General features: G+C 41.6%; 1 protein-coding gene across 2 annotated transcripts in view; it reads left to right on the top strand.

Moving 5' to 3' along the window:
* Positions 1 to 12,662: 12,662 nt before the first annotated feature.
* The window catches only part of LOC102392047 (serine/threonine-protein kinase Sgk3), a 120,766-nt gene continuing 119,660 nt past the window's right edge, over positions 12,663 to 13,768 (top strand). Inside the window, exon 1 of one of the 2 annotated variants that reach the window (XM_025265315.3) lies at positions 12,663 to 13,060. The gene's annotated coding sequence lies outside the window, so the exon portion shown is untranslated. The remainder of the gene's footprint in view (positions 13,061 to 13,768) is intronic. The other variant, XM_044928721.2, reaches the window with a different exon arrangement.

The raw sequence follows: 13,768 nt of genomic DNA, 5'->3' as shown, positions 1-13,768 counted from the left end.
TTGGCTATTCATACCATGCCTAGGAGAAGGCAATGGCACCCCACTCCAATACTCTTGCCTGGAAAATCCCATGGATAGAGGAGTCTGGTAGGCTGTGGTCCATGGGGTCGCTAAGAGTTGGACACGACTGAGCGACTTCACTTTCACGCATTGGAGAAGGAAATGGCAACCCACTCCAGTGTTCTTGCCTGGAGAATCCCAGGGACGGGGGAGCCTGGTGGACTGACGTCTATCGGGTCGCACAGAGTCAGACACGACTGAAGCGACTTAGCAGTAGCAGTAGCATACCATGCCCAAAGTTTCTGAATTGTTAATAGGGCTTCCTTTTTAAAAAGACAATTGGGTATAAATTCCTCCAAAGGTTGTGAGCTTTAGGATTTTGCTTATTTGCAGAGTTTAAAAGTAAACAAGACCTCAGGAAATCACGTGGTCCAGTTTCTTGCCTTGAATCCCTCAAATCACCACATTTTCTTGCTGTGTAGGGAAATGGTACAGGATACCATTTTAAGTAGATAGGATCTTTCTATGATCTTAGTTTCCAGAAGTATTTTCCTCTACTTGTTTTTCATGATTGTTCTCCAATGAAGATAAGTAGTAATTAAAAATAATTTACCCCAATCATGGGTTAAAATTACAAGTAACGAGATGAAATTTGAAAGACGGGGTTGAAGCCAAACAATATGCCTATAAAACTTCCAAACATATTGTACTAGGCTTGAAGAAACAACACAAGGCCGAAGTGGTAAAATAATTTAAAATGCAGTATATTGAGGAATATGTTCAATAGTGAAGGCAAGCTACACTGCATACGAAAAAATTAAGGTGTTTTTCTCATTTTTTCTTTTGTTTTATCAAGGATATAAAATAGTACAGTATATCTTTGTCTTTGTACCTGGAAACTTCCCCCTGTCTTAGCACAGTGCTTTGCAGAGGAAGTGTTTGTTGAATTAGTAATGTTTATGTTTACATAAGATTGCATTAAAAGCACCTTGCAGATATTTAGAAGAGAAAATGAGTCATAAGTGGTTTATTTAAACACATAAAAACTAAGTAGGTGTTCAAATGGCCAGTTTCAAATTAAAATATCAACCCATGGGGAATCATTCCCTAGGTAAAAGGCCTGATTTGGAGGTCAGGGAAGAAATCGAGAAGCAGGTGACAGTTTGGAGTTTAGTCATGGGAACAGTCCTTTTATATTTTTATGTATTTCATAAAGGATTTAAACTACTAATGTGAGTAATTTCTACCTCTCTGTATCTAGCACAGTACCTGGTGCACACTAAGCACTCAACAAATAGTTTTGTTGTTTTTTAAAAATATTTATTTCCTTGGCTACCCCAGGGTTATAGTTGCAGCATGAGGGATCCTCAGTCTTGTGAATCTTTAGTTGTGGCATGCAAACTCTTGGTTGTGGGATCTAGTTCCCTGACCAGGAATCAAACCTGGGCCCCTTGCATTAGGAGTTCGGAATCTTAGCCACTAGACCACCAGGGAAGTCCCAACAAATAGTTATTGAGTGAAGAAAGAAGAGAACAAAAGTCATTAAATTCTTAGATGACACCAAAACAAGGAACAGGGATGGTGAAAGGTAACTAATATCTTGCTTTTTGAATTGTGCACCCATCCTTAAGAATGTTTCTGCACGCACATGAATTATGTATTTGTGACCCATGGTAACAGATTGTACACAATACAAACCCAAAATTAAAAAAATAAAATAATCAATATATCTAAAATAATTTCATGGTATGTTATTCCTAGCATAAGAGCCTTTTGCTTTCATTCGATGCTTTGTTATCAGTACATTATTATTCTTTTAAAATCTTGGCTTAATATTTTATGATATAGTGATTTGCACATGTGGTGTTAAGGTTAGATTATTCTAATACTACATTTGAATAGCTTTCCCAGCTGGAAAAGATATTTCAAGAGAGTATTTGGATTTAAATAGAAGAAATGTTTTATTGTTGCCTCTTTCTATTAAAATACTCATTTTCTTTTTTAATCTCATCAACCAGTTCTGCAAAGGTTTATGCTGAAGCTTGACAAGGAAATTTCCATCTTCCCTGCTATCAATTAGCAATTCTGGCAAACTGCAGGCATACCTCATTTTATTATGCTTTACATTCTCATGCTTTGCAGTTACTGCAGTTTTTACAACTTGAAGGTTTGTGGCAACCCTGTGTCAGGCAAGTCTCTGGCCACCATTTTTCCAACAGCATTTGCTCACTTCACATCTTGGCAATTCTTGAGATGTTCCAAACTTTTTCTTGTTATGGTGATTTGTGATCAGTGATCGTTGATGTTCCTGTGGCAAAAAGATTGTTGAAAGTTCAGATGATGATTACCATTTTTTTAGCAATAAAGTATTTTTAAGTTAAAGTAGGTACATTTTGGGCTTCCCTGTTAACTCAGCTGGTAAAGAATCCACCTACAATACAGGAGACCCCGGTTTGATTCCTGGGGGCATGATCCCCTGGAGAAGGGATAGGCTACTCACTACAGTATTCTTGGGTTTTCCTGGTGGCTCAGATGGTAAAAGGAATCTGCCTGCAATGCGGGAGTCCTAGGTTCAATCCCTGGGTTGGGTAAATCCCCTGGAGAAGTAAATGGCAACCCACTCCAGTATTCTTGCCTGGAGAATCCCCATGGACAAAGGAATCTGGTGGGCTACAGTCCATGCGGTTGCAAAGAGTCAGGCATGACTGAGCGAGTAGGCACAGCACATGTATACTTTTTAAAGCTATAATGCTATTACACACTTAATATAATGACAGTAGAGTGTAAATATAACTGATATATGCACTGGGAAACCAAAAGTTTTGTGACTCTGCTGAGATACTCATTTTATTGCAGTGGTCTGGAACTGAACCTGCAGTATCCCTGAGGTCTGCCTGCAGTTTAAAAGCATTGCATTTAATCTTTTCAAGAGATGAGTTTAAGACTCAGTGAAATCCATTATTTGGAAAATACTTAAACACGTTACAAATTGTTTCCAAAAATTTTAAGTGTACATGTATTAGAGTTTTAATATAACACACACACAGGTTTTTTTTTATTGTGGTAAAAGTCACATAATACAAAACATACTATTTTAGCTGTATTTAACAGTATATTTCCGTGTCTTTAAGTGCATTCACCTTGTTGTGCAACTCTCACCATCACCCATCTCCCAAATTTATTACCTTCCTAAACTGAAACTCTGTGTACATTAAACTCAAAATCTCCATTCCTCTTCCAAACCTCCCCCCACCCATCCTCTGGCCTCTGGCATCTACCAGTGTGCTTTCTGATCCTATGAATTCAACTATTCTGGGTATCTCATATAAGTGGAACCAAATAGTATTTGTCTGCACCTAATATATATTGGTAGAGAAGGAAATGGCAACTCACTCCAGTAATCTTGCCTGGGAAATTTCATGGACAGAGGAGCCTGGTGGGCTGCAGTCCATGGGGGCACAAAAGAGTTGGACATGACTTAGTGACTAAATAACAACAACAACAATGTATACTGGAATGCATTTTAAAGGTTAACTTAATATATATGCAACAAACAGATTGTACCTTCTTTTTCTCACCTCCCATGCTATACAGTAGGTACTCATTAGTTATTTATTTTATACATAATAGTGTATATGTGTCAATCCCAGGGCTTCCCATGTGGCACAAGAGGTAAAGAACCTACCTGCCAATGCAAGAGACTTAAGAGATGCAGGTTCAATCCCTGGGTCAGGAAGATTCCCTAGAAGAGGGCATGGCAACCCACTCCAGTATTCTTGCCTGGAAAATCCCATGAACAGAGGAGCCTGGCGGGCTACAGTCCATAGGATCACAAAGAGTTGGACATGATTGAAGCACCTTAGCATGCAGGCACACATGCACGTCAATCCCAATCTCTCAGTTTATCCCACCCACCTCTTCCCCTCTTGGTGTCCATATGTTTGTTTGTTCTCAATGACACAGTTATTTCTGCAATAGAATTACCTGTTTCCAAACATCATTTTCAAAACCTTCTCTCTGAAGTATTTCTTTCAAAACACATACTCTTAAAAAGGAGGGTGGATAAAGTTACTTTCTCAGTCATTGCTTCAACTTTACCTTGAAAGGAAAGTACTAGTCCCAGAAAAGACAGGGAAATTTGGATTTCTTGTATTTTCATCAGAGGAAAATGCATCATTCATCTTGATATTTAACTACTCCATGGTGGCTCAGACGGTAAAGAATCTGCCTGCAATGCAGGAAACGTGGGTTCTGTCCCTGGGTTGGGAAGATCCCCTGGAGGAGGGACAACATGGCAACCCACTCCAGTATTCTTGCCTGGAGAATCCCCATGGACAGAGGAGCCCCAAGGGCTACAGTCTATGGGGTCACAAAGAATTGGACACGACTGAGCAACTAAGCATAGCACAGGAAGTAATCACAACTAGAGCTTATGTAAAGCTTATTTTGGTGGTAGATTTATATATTCTCTGTTCTGTTCAGTCGCTCAGTCATGTCCGACTCTTTGTGACCCCATGGACTGCAGCATGTCACGCATCCCTGTCCTTCACCCTCTCCCAGAGTTTGCTCAAACTCATGTCCATTGAGTCGGTGATGCCATCCAACCATCTCGTTGTCTGTCATCTCCTTCTCCTCCTGCCTTCAATCTTTACGAGCATCAGGGTCTTTACCAATGAGTTGGCTCTTCACATCAGGTGGCCAAAGTATTGGAGCTTCAGCTTCAGCATCAGTCCTTCCAATGAATATTCAGGGTTGATTTCCTTTAGGATTGACTGGTTTGATTCTCCTTGCAGCCCAAGGGACTCTCAAGAGTCTTCTCCAGCACCACAGTTCGAAGGCATCAGTTCTTCGGTGTTCAGCCTTTTTTTATTGTCTAGCTCTCACATCTGTACATGACTACAGGAAAAACCATAGCTTTGACTCTGTGGACCTTTGTTGGCAAAGTGATGTCTTTGCTTTTTAATATGCTGTCTAGGTTTGTCATTGCTTTTCTTCCAAGGAGAAAGTGTCTTAATTTCATGGCTGCAGTCACCATCCACAGTGATTTGGAGTCCAAGAAAATAAAGTCTGTCACTGTTTCCATTTTTTCCCCATCTATTTGCCATAAAGTGATGGGACCGGATCCCAGGATCTTAGTTTTTTGAATGTTGAGTTTTAAGCCAGTTTTTTCACTCTCCTCTTTCACCTTCATCAAGAGTCTCTTTAATTCCTCTTCACTTTCTGCCATAAGGGTGGTGTTATCTGCATGTCGGAGGTTATTGGTATTTCTTCTGGCAATCTTGATTCCAGCTTGTGCTTCATCCAGCCCAGTGTTTCTCATGATGTACTCTGCGTATAAGTTAAATAAACAGGGTGACAGTATACAGCTTTGACGTACTCCTTTCCCAATTTTGAACCAGTCTGTTGCTCTGTTGAACTCCATTGGGTTCAAACTGTTTCTTCTTGACTTGCATACAGGTTTTGCACATACGTAAACTTATTCTACCCTCAGTACAACCAACCCAGTGCAGTAGATATTATGATGATCTCCATTTTACAGATGAAGAAACTGAACCCAGAGATGTGAAATAACTTACTCAGGGCTACGTGGCTCATGATGGCAGAACTATGGTCAGAACTAGACTGTGTGGATCCAGGAGCTGTACTTTTCTTTATTTATTTATTTTGGAGCTGTACTTTTAATTCTAAGCATCCTGAAAACGTTGATGGAAGATAAAGAGTTTTCCATGATTACTCCCCATCTCAGTACAAAGTACTATATACAGTCTATTGAGAGGATCTGTTTTAGAAAATTAATCATATCAATGACTTCCGATAGTGCACAAAACTGCAACACACTGATGGTGGATGAATGAGAGTTTCCATTCAAGTGGAAGCCCACCCTTCTCAGGATACCCTGCAGAACAGACGAATGACTGACAAAGGACTGTATGAGCATGCTAGTGGCAGTGTGTATGTTAAATAAGCGTAAGCGTATAAGTGTTAATTGCCCTACTGTGTTCAACTCTTCGCCCCCGGTGGACTGTATCCAGGTAGGCTCCTCTCTCCATGAAACTCTTCAGGCAAGAATACTGAAGTGGGTCGACGTTCCTAACTCCAGGGGATCTTCCCTGGCCCAAGGATGGAAACCAGGTCTCCTGCATTGTAGGCAGATTCTTTACCATCTGAGCCACTGGGGAAGCTGATATGTTAAATAATAAAGCTTAATTTCTTCCGTTTAGGTAAAACAAATACAGATAGTCCCTGACTCACAATGGTTCATCTTAAGATTTTTCAACTTCGAGATGGAGTGAAAGCAATACGACCTCAGTAGAAACCAAACTCTGACTTGTGAATTTTCATCTTTTCCTAGTTTAGGGATATGCTGTATGATCCTCTTGGTGATGGTGTTCAGCAGTAGCCAGTGACAGCTTCTGAACAGTCATGCAGTCAGAAGGGTGAATAGTCCATACCAATCTGGACCCAGATAAGTATTTGCTTTTCACTTTCAGTACAGTGTTCAATGAATTACGAGATATCCATGAGGCTTTGTGTTGGAGAATTTTACCCAACTGTAACCTAATGTGAATATTCTGAGCAGGTTTAAGTTAGGCTTGGCTATGATGTCTAATAAGTAGGGTGTACTATATGTTTTCAACTTACCAGAGGTTTACTGGGGACATAATCCCATCATAAGTTGAGGAAGATCTGTTAGACACTGGGATATTTTCTTTCTCAACTGTGGTAGATTGTCTTGAGTACTCCTAGGATGTATACCCTCCGCTTTGAATGTTTTTGGTCTTAAAGAATTTGATAAAATTAAAAAAAAAAAAAAAAAAAACATCGAGCCGATGACTTCCCTTGTGGTCTAGTGGTTAAAACTCTGCATGTACTTCCCCAGTGTAGGGGGCCTGGGTTAGATCCCTGACCAGGGAACTAGATCCCACATGCCACAACTAAGACCCAGAGCAGCCAAATAAATAAATAAATATATATTTTTAAATCATTCAGGAAAAATAGAGGTCTGGTAAAACAGGTGCAGAGGAGTGCAATAGGATAATCAAAATAACCCCTTAAATATAATTTGAGAAGTATAAATAGGCTAAAAAAACATTTAGAATTCTGATTTTAGTCTACATAATATTAAATGTGGTGGCTCAGATGAGAAAGAATCTGCCCACAATGCAGGGAGGCCCGGGTTCAATCCCTGGGTTGGGAAGGTTCCCTGGAGAAGGGAATGGCAACCCACTCCAGTATTCTTGCCTGGAGAATCCCATGGACAGAGAAGCCCGGCAGCCACAGTCCATAGGGTCACACGGAGTCGGACATGACTAAGTGACTAATACTTCACTTCAATTTTAAATATAAGAATAATTCCAAATTGCATTATAGGAGTGTGAATTGAAAAGCTGAGAGAAAGCTCTCATATATTACGGGCTTGCCCAATCATTTCCAAGAAGATTCCATGACTCATAATGGCATCTCATCTAAAATAGAATGTGGAGAATTTGGAACGAAGTTGTATGAGAGTTGAAAAACATCAGAAAAAGAAAGAGTACAAAAAGTTAAAATGCTGTTTATTCTACAAAACCTAGGGAATTTAAGGGTCTTTTGGTATCTGGAGAGTTATAGTCCCTTAAGCTTTATTAAGCCTTTGACACAGATTCCTTGGGGAGCTAGGTGAGGAAACGACAGCAGTGCTCCTCCTTAAGTGAAGTCGCTCAGTCGTGTCCGACTCTTTGCGACCCCATGGACTGCAGCCTACCAGGTTCCACCGTCCATCGGATTTTCCAGGCAAGAGTACTGGAGTGGGGTGCCATTTCCTTCTCCAGCCAAAGGCTATTAAGCCTTTGCCATCTGAAATGGGTTCAATCATTAATCACACATAATTGACAGTAAGTAACTGAGTCACCAAATGAATGGTGTTTAAGAAAAGCTATTATTCCATACTGATAAGTAACTAAAATAATTATTATCTTCAAAGTTCACCTAGTAGGTTGGAGCTCAAAGGCCTAATAGGATTCTCTGAGGAACATAGGAACTGCTGACTGACTTAACATAAATAAGTTATGGTCAACTATTAACAGACACGGTTTACTGTACATAACAGACTATCCAAACCAGAGACATAAAAAAACCAAGATAAAAAACAAGAAAGAAAAAGCAAGCAATTTACATTTTGTTCTTGATACTCACAACTAGATGGGAAGGCAATGACATTTCCTTAATAGGGGAAGATAATAGTCTTACTTCAGATAATAAATGGTCTTAGCAGCATTTAAAGCAATTTCTAGCAACTTTTTAATCAAAAAGCTGATGTTTTTAGGAAGTTTAGGGAGTTTGATCTGACACTTCCCCTTAGTTTTTCTCTTGAGTCTAATATAGAAAATAAGAAAGTTCTGCGATCTGGAAGCTTTATATTTATCCCTCATATAGTTTTAAAATAGAGTTTTCTCTTTATTACCAATACAAAACATGCCTGAACATCAGGTATTTCAGTTTTGAGTTTGAACATGGCTAATCTGGCCCAAGAAAGACTTTGAGCTTTGAGCCACTCCCACCTGCAACACACAAAATGAGCACGCTCTGAAGCATTTTCCAGATCAAAAGTATCTGACTCTTTGCCACCCCATGGACTGAATTCTCCAGACCAGAATACTCAAGTGGATAACCTTTCCCTTCTTCAGGGGATCTTCCCAACCCAGGGATCAAACACAGGTCTCCCACATTGTGGGTGGATTCTTTACCAGCTGAGCCACAAGGGCTTAAGGAAACGGTAATTCCGCTTTGTGCTAAGGCACGATAAACCAATCTGTCTCAGTTCCAGTGAGTACTGGAGTTTTTCTAAATATACTTGCATTGCTGCTGCTAAGTCACTTCAGTCGTGTCTGACTCTGTGCTACCCCATAGACGGCAGCCCACCAGACTCCTCTGTCCCTGGGATTCTCTAGGCAAGAATACTGGAGTGGGTTGCCATTTCCTTCTCCAATGCATGCAGGCATGCTGAGTTGCTTCAGTCATGTCCAACTCTGTGCGACTCCATGGACAGCAGCCCACCAGGCTCCTCTGTCCAAGGGATTCTCTAGGCAAGAATACTGGAGTGGGTTGCCATTGCCTTCTCCATACTTGCATTGCTTTGTGTTTTATTAAATTAACTTTACTCAGAAAATTCAGTAAGTTGGTCACTTTAATTCTCATATCCTTACCTATTTTTACAGCAGGCTTTTCTTGTTAGTTATTTTCTGAACCAATTCATGGCTAGGACTATGCCTTAAATTACTTTCTCAAAAAAAAAAAAAAAAAAAAAAAAGGTTTTTCTCTTTACTTAAGTTGTGGGAGACTGTGATTGGCTTGGGGCTTCCCAGGTGGCTTTAGTGGCAAAGAACCTGCCTGCCAATATAGGAGACAAAAGAAACTCGGGTTTGATCCCTGAGTCGGGAAGATCCCTTGGAGGACGGCATGGCAACCCACTCCAGTATTCTTGCCTGGAGAATCCTATGGACAGAGTAGCAAGCAAGCTACGGTCCATGGGGTCACACAGGGTCAAACACGATGGAAGGGACTTAGAACACCAAGCACAGAGATGGTTGGTATATCAACGGATAAACATAGCTGGAAACTATAGCAACAACTCACAAAGTATGACCCACTTAAGTAGATGAGTATGTAGTAGAAGGAAGGAAAAAGTATAAAAAATTTATATAAAAACTATACAAATAACATGCATCTAGAACATCTTTCCTTTTCTAATCATGTAGTTGGTAGTACTATTTTTACATCTCTAGTCTTGGTGAGTTTCCTGCTATAAAACAAATATTCTAATGAATACTGGCCCTCACTTCCATTTCCAGCTGACTTATGAATAGAGTCATTCAGGTCCTGTGACTGCCTATTTTATCAAATTTTTTTTCCCTAAGGGAAGTGATAGGGATAGGGAGGCCTGGCAGGCTGCGATTCATGGGGTCGCAAAGAGTCGGACATGACTGAGCGACTGAACTGAACTGACTGAACTGAAGGGAAGTGATAATCTTATATTGTTATGCTCCGCAACTTTTCCATGGTTACAATAAAAGAATTATAAATAACACAGGACTTTATTATGATATAAAAAGTCATGATGGTTCCATATCAGACACCATATTAGAGAAAAGGCTTTCCATTTTGAAAAAAGGATGAAAACCAGGCACTCATCTTATCAGAATATATTATTTAAAAAGAAATACTGTATTCCCTGGTTGGGCTTCCCTGATAGCTCAGTTTGTGAAGAATCCTCCTGCAATGTGGGAGACCTGGGTTCAATCCCTGGGTTGGGAAGATCCCCTGGGGAAGGGAAAGGCTACCCACTCCAGTATTCTGGCCGGGAAAAGTCAAAAAGAGTCAGACACAACTGAATGACAAAGCCTTCCTTCCTATTCCCTGGTTAGATAGGGTTTTTTTTTTTTTAATGTTTGGGTCAGTGGTTTACAGTATTGCCAGTCCAATTTTCTAAAATTCTGAACGTAACTATGTCTCAATATTTCTCTTTTTCTTTAACGTGAGACCCTTAATTTATTTTTATTTATTTATTGGAGTATAATTGCTTTACAATGTTGTTAGTTTCTGCTGTACAAGGAAGTGAATTAGCTATATGCATACATATATCCCCTTCCTCTTGTGATTTTTTTTTCCTGTTACTTTTCGGACTTCTAAAAAAATCTCAAAGCTCTAAAAATTAACCATTCTTTATAGCGGTGGTGGTTTAGTCGCTAAGACATGTCCGACTCGTGAAACCCCATGGACTGTAGCCTGCCAGGCTCCTCTGTCCATGGGATTCTCCAGACAAAAATACTGGAGTGGTTGCCATTTCTTTCTCCAGGTGATCTTCCTGACCCAGAAATCGAACTCAGGTCTCCTGCATTGCAGGCAGATTCTTTACCAACTGAGCTACATGGGAAGCACCATTCTTTATAGTAGTGCAAATGAAATATGAAAATTGGCATTTTTATATGTGTTAAAGCTATAATAATGTGAAGACAATCATCAGTCAGTTGATAATATGTTCCAGCCATTCTACTAGGTTCATTTGATCCTGATAGCAATTTCATGAGATAAGCACTATTACTATGTGTTTTGGGTTTCCCAGGTGACTTAGTGATAAAGAATCTGCCCACCAACGCAGGAATCAAAGTCCCATTCCTGGGTTGGGAGGATCCCCTGGAGAAGGAAATGGCAATCCACTCCAGTATTCTTGCCTGGAGAATCCCATGGACGGAGGAGCCTGGAGGGCTACAGTCCATGGAGTTAAAGAGTTGGACACAATTAAGCATACACACACGCACTATGTGTTTTACTAAGGAGAAAAAAGTACTATTATCATCCTTTAGTTTTAGATGAAATCACTGTTCAGAGAAGTGAATTTGAAGTAGAGAGTAGCAGAGCCACAGCTTAAATCTGAGTCTGATTCCAAAGCTTGTGCTCATAATTTCTACATTATAAATATAACAGATGAACAAAATATTTGCCCTATCTCATGAAATGAATCATATTTGCAAACAAAATATTAGAACCCAGAGTCTAACAAAAAAACTCTATTTTAAAAAAAGTCCTTATGTGAAATGTACATGAAACCTTTTATAAAGGCATAAACATCAGCTAGATATTGCTGAAAATTCAATAGCTTTTACAGTGTAAACTTGGAAATTGGAAATGTAAAGGAAAATGGAGATATGATCTATATCTATAGGTGAATATGATTAATCAAAGTGATCAGCCTTAAAGTGTGTGCTTTTAATTAAGTGAAAAAGTCCTTTAATAGTTCTTGAATATATTTATGACCTCTAGTGTTCTGAGAAATCAAGCTATTAAATTGCAGCTCTCAGATTGTAAATGCAAAATATCTGAAGTCTTATTAGCTTATCAGCTGAACATTGCCCACCAACCTTCCTGTCTTGAAATGTTTGTGCAAGATGGGTGTGTGTGTGTGTGTGTGTGTGTGTTATGTTCTTCACAGTAGGAGGACAAATTTCTCTTGAAAAGGTAATGGTTCCCAGATGTTTGTTTTTCAAACAAAAGAAAAAAAAGTTGAAAAAGAGTAATAGCCAGATATTTGTCTATCATCTCACTTGGAGTTCATTGTCACAAAACTTCCTTTTGTCTGAGAAATTTTTCAGTCCAGTGAATATAGCTTTCATTAAGAGATCACATTGATCACTTGTTGATTTTGTTACTAGAGGAACTTCTTTAGCTTCTCTGTGCTTTATTGTATGGATTGCTTTGTGTGGACCACAGAAAATATACAAAGGACCACTGGCGATATGTTGATTTGTATGTATTGGATTTTAATATCTACTGTACTTTATGCCCACTTTCCCAATATATACATATATATTGAGAGAGAGAGATCCAAAAATAGCTGTGGAAAGGAAATTTCTCTGTACATAGGACCTGCCACTTTGTGAAAGCGCTCTCCCATCTTACAAAGGCCAAAATTCTGCTGATGAAAAAGTAGAAAATTGTGCAAATAATGTTAAATGAAGCACAGCTGTTCCCCTAAAATTATCTGGATACTTCTACATTACACCACTACACATGCCCACCAGACCATTCTCCGGGTGGCTCTGGGGGAGCCTCCGGGGGTCGGGCGGTCCTGCCCCCTGCGCGCACCAGGGTTAGAGTCCCCGGCCGGGCCGGGCACGATGGCCCACAGCGCTCCTGGGCCCCACGGCAGCGGTCACTACAAGCGGAGCAGCGGAAAACCCCGGGGAGTCTAGGCGGGTTACCGCGGGGTCCCCCGAACTTGGCGCCCCGGGCGAGGCGGGGGCCTCTCGCGAGGGTCCTCGGGGAAGCGGGCGGAGCGCGGGTCTCCGCGGCTGGAGGTATCGCCCAGCCCGCGGCTCCGGCCCGGGGCGGGCCGCCCCTCAGCCCGGAGCGGGCGCCTTCCCCGCGCGCTGCCGGTCGCCCGGCTTCGCCCTGCGGGAGGAGGCGGCCGCCGTGACGCGTCTGGGAGGAAACGCCAGCGCCCGGTGGCCCTGCCGGGAAGGAGGAAGCACGAGAGCGCTCGGCTCCGCGACCGCCGCGCGGGGAGGCAGCACCGCGGAGCCGGGTAGGTGCGGGGCGGCGGGGACCTTGGGCCGCCGGGCGGGCGAGCGGCCGGGCCGCAGTCGGGCCCTCGGGCGGGGCGAGGGTACCCGGGCCTCCTCGGCTGCCTCTTTCTGGAGCAAACGTGACTTTCCCGGGTCCCGTGGCGGCGCCCCCGTCCTTCAGCCCGGAAACCTCCGCGTTGGTCGGTGGGAAAAGCCGTTCCCTCGCCCAGCCCTTGACTCTGAGAGTTTGTGGTCTTTGTTTCCTCGAGGTGAATTCGGTTTCTGCTTTCCGATTTCTAAACGCCCGAGGGGTGTCCCCGGGGACAGATGTTGTTAATCCGAATGCAGCTTCGGAGCCGGGAACCAGGAGGGTGGGAGACCCCCCACCTGAGGTCGAAAGTGGGTGCAGTTTACCTGTGAGGATCTGCGAGGGCACCGGAATCCTTAACCTGTTGTCAGCGAACCTGCCGTCTGAAACCTTAATGCGTGTCTGTCCTTTAAGCTCTCTGTGATTTGAAACCTTTTCTGTCCCTTTTAGCGTTCATTTGGCTTTGTTGATTCCCAGTTGAGCATTGGTATGTGCCATCTAGAAATGCTTTGAGATTTTTAGATTTTGTCATTTTTAGTGGTGGTTACCGGGAAAGACAGAAAAGAGAAAGAATTCATCTGTTGAAACTTAAACTCTTAGGTTATTTAATTTAGTAGTGATTTCTGAACCACGACTAGAG

This window comes from Bubalus bubalis, chromosome 15, assembly GCF_019923935.1.
Source record: "Bubalus bubalis isolate 160015118507 breed Murrah chromosome 15, NDDB_SH_1, whole genome shotgun sequence".
NCBI classification, from domain to species: domain Eukaryota; kingdom Metazoa; phylum Chordata; class Mammalia; order Artiodactyla; family Bovidae; genus Bubalus; species Bubalus bubalis.
This window is presented reverse-complemented; position numbering and strand designations above follow the sequence as displayed.